We start from the raw sequence: 3,540 nt of genomic DNA, 5'->3' as shown, positions 1-3,540 counted from the left end.
CCTTCCCTGGTGCTTCTGGTTAGGATGTGCCACAGAAGGTAGTCTGCACTAGATTTGGAGGCAGACACACAGCAGTAACCGTATTGTTGCTTATGGTCAGAAATAGGGCTTGGGGGGTGGGAGTGCAGAGATGAGGCACAAGTGCTTTTGCAGCTTACACATATTGTCACCAACTTGCTGGCTCTCACCTCATCAGCATCAATGGCTGGGCCTGGGCTGCACCTCTTCCCATTTACTCCTCCAGTCCAGATGTGAACTTAGCTCTGTGACTAAGGCCATGAGCTTCTCTGGCAGGACATCTATATCATCAAGGTTGGAGGCAGTGAGAACCAACACAGGTTTCAGCCTGTCCTCATGGGTTCCCCCTCCTTCACTCCCTCTTTCCCTCCCCCACTGCCTCCAGCATCAGATACTCTGACAAAGAAGGGCCTTCCGAAGGCTGCTCAGCCAGCTCCCACAGCCACCTAGGGCACAACAGACAGCAGTCAGTTCTGCTCTGACTGAGCCCCAGCTAACACACACTAACCAACCCACAAGGGAGATTGCATAAACCCAGCACCACTGCTTCTGAACAGTAAGAACCTTATCTGGCAAACAGCTCTGGCAGTGAAGCCTCTCTGTGAAGGCCACTCTAGGTAGGGAAGCAAAGTCTGGCCACAAGCACTCAGCACACTGACGTCACACCAACGGGGGCTGATTGAATGACTTGGTAGACAGTGTCCTGAACCTGTGTCTGAACCCATCTTCTCTGGAAACCCTAACCAGTCCTGGAGACTAAAACTTAGCTCTTGATCTTGAGCACACCTACTGCAGAGCTTTCAGAGCACCCAAACCCCATCCCACAGTATCAGTGCTTTGCACACATTTTCTATAGACACAGTGAGGCCACAGCTCTGTGGTCATCAACTGCACCTCCCTAGAATCTGTGGGGTGGGAGGGCAGTGGCTGCTTGTGTATTCAGGTTCCATGTGCTAGGAATAGTCACAGAGCCTTCACAAACAGCCCCTAATCCCTGCCACAATGCCCTGTGAGATAGTTGCTCCTTTTATACCCATTTTATAAGTGAGGAAACTGAGGTTTAGAGAAGTTAAATGACTTGATTACTGTCACATGACAAGGAAGTAGCAGAGCTTGGGTTCTGGCCCAGAACTTACTGCCTACCTGACCCATTTCACCACATCACCTTTCCCAGAAGCTATACCCGGAAATACGTACTTACAGCCGCATATACCTAGGCCAACTCCTGGATCTGTTTATAGAAGTCTGAGCCAACACATTACATGTAGACTCTTATTAACCACCCCTCACACTAGATGAGGATGGATGCACACTGGAAGTAGCCTCTCTTCCTTTCGGTGTGAGCAGATGTTGCCTGGGATACTCCCACACAGACCAGGCTTGGCCCCTGTGGAGGGGGCTGGGACCAGAATGGAGGTGGTGACCAGGAAAGGCGTTCAACCTGTGACCAGAGGTGGGGGTGCCAGCCAAAGGAAGAAATAGAGCAGAGCCTCCAGGCCAAGGGCACAGCATGTGCAAGAGCCCTGAAGCAGGAGAAACCTTGGCCTATGGGAAGAACAAATATGACTGTGCATAGCAAGGAAAAGAAGCCAAGAGGGAGGATTGGGGGCCGTACCCAAAGTCCAGATTACACAAAGCTGTGTGGTTTGTGGTGGAATATTTGGATTTTTGAGTGACTTGAGAAGGCACTAAAGGGTTTTAAGTAGGGGAGCAACATCATCTGATTCACGGCTAATAGTATAGAATGGAAACAGGAGGGTAGAGGTAAGGAGTCTGTCAGGGCTCCCTAAGGACCAGTAAGGTGGGACCACCATCCCTTCTCCAAGATATGCACTGCTCTGAGCACATGACCTGGAATCACAGGAGATCCCTCCCCTTGTAAACCACCTTACCATCCCCTGGTTGTCTGTGTGGAGGCCAAGAAAATTAAGGCCATTCCACCTTAAGTTCAGCGTTAGCACAAGTACAGCCATCCCAGGCCCCTGTGAATAAGAGCTGAACTTTACCTTACTTCAGTTTCAGGAAGAAAACAGCTTACAGCTTGACATCCTAGAACGCCCCATATTAGAATGAGAACAGAGCTCAATGCCCTTGAAGGCCCCTTATCAAAATGTAAAGAGAACTTGAGGAATTGCTCCAGCCCTTCTGGAGGTCCCCTAGACCAGCCCATAAAACTAAGCTGGAACCCACCTCGGGGTCCAAGTTCCTGCTCCATTGTGTCGGGTGCACTTGGACCCAAGCTCGAGCTTGCAAATCAACCCTCGTGTGTTTGCATCGGTGTCAGCTCCTCGGTGGTTTCTCGGATACGTAATCTTGGGCACAACAGTCTGGTGAGCACATCATTCAGGGTTCTACCTGATGGATCAATTGCTGTACGTTGAAACTCTCATGTACTGGATTCCTTGTGGCTTAAGTCCTGTGTCTCCAGAATACACTGGAGAAAAATTTTCAATATGGGGGGTATTTATAAGAAATCATTCCTGCAGGTCTTCTGGTTTCTGCTAGAGGATTGAATTTATTTATCTAACTTTGCTCCCTCCTGGAACTCTATTAAAACTATATGGAAGATTTTTGTTTTTTAATGATAAACTTGTAGTGATGGGGAGAGGAAAAGAGAAAACCCATAGCATTCTAGCTTTGGTAGCGGGAGAGCAGAGGTGTGGAGGTGACAAAACTAGCACAATGGAGATACTAGGGCTGAAGCCAGCAATGGAGAAAAAGGGGTCCCACCTGCAGAATCCTGAGAGCCAGGAGCACACCAAAGGAGGGTTTGTAGGGGGAGCCATGGGCCTCTGTTGCAGCCAGTGAGAGTGCACTGAATGTGGAACACTAAAGCTGACTATTACCGCCATGCATGGGTGATGGTAAACAGTATCACTGGTAAGTGCTCCTCTGCATGGTTGACCACACTCCCAACCTCATTTGCCAGTCCTCAAACTTCTCAGGCACTGGCAATGCTGGAATCCTTTGCATATTGGTGAGGGTACAGTTCAGAGAGAGTGTTAAGAAGCCCTTCACCACTCCATGCTCCTGAGAACTGCCCTTCCTCCACTTCCTAGAAGCCTGGAGATGGGGTGCTAGGCACAGGCAATGGGACCAAACAGGTGGTTAGGTGGTTTCATGCATGTGGAACACTTAATGTAGAGGCCCCTACCCCTCTGTATCCACAGCTGGCAATGGGACTCTGACCCTAGTATTAGCCATCTCTTTCATTTTCTGTATTTCTAATGTTTTGACCTGTGAGGCCTTGTTGACTTTGAAGGGACTGCTTCTCTCTGGGCCAGTTAATTCCTAGGGATAGCAAACAACCCACCTGGAGTGCACCTTTCATTTCTTTTTTTTTTTTTTAAAGATTTTATTTATTTATTCATGATAGTCACAGAGAGAGAGAGAGGGGCAGAGACACAGGCAGAGAGAGAAGCAGGCTCCATGCATCGGAAGCCCGACGTGGGATTCGATCCCGGGTCTCCAGGATCGCGCCCTGGGCCAAAGGCAGGCGCCAAACCGCTGCGCCACCCAGGG

Source organism: Canis lupus, chromosome 20 (genome assembly GCF_048164855.1).
Source record: "Canis lupus baileyi chromosome 20, mCanLup2.hap1, whole genome shotgun sequence".
Lineage (NCBI taxonomy): Eukaryota > Metazoa > Chordata > Mammalia > Carnivora > Canidae > Canis > Canis lupus.
The sequence above is the reverse complement of the archived record's forward strand: the minus strand, read 5'-3'. Positions refer to the sequence as shown.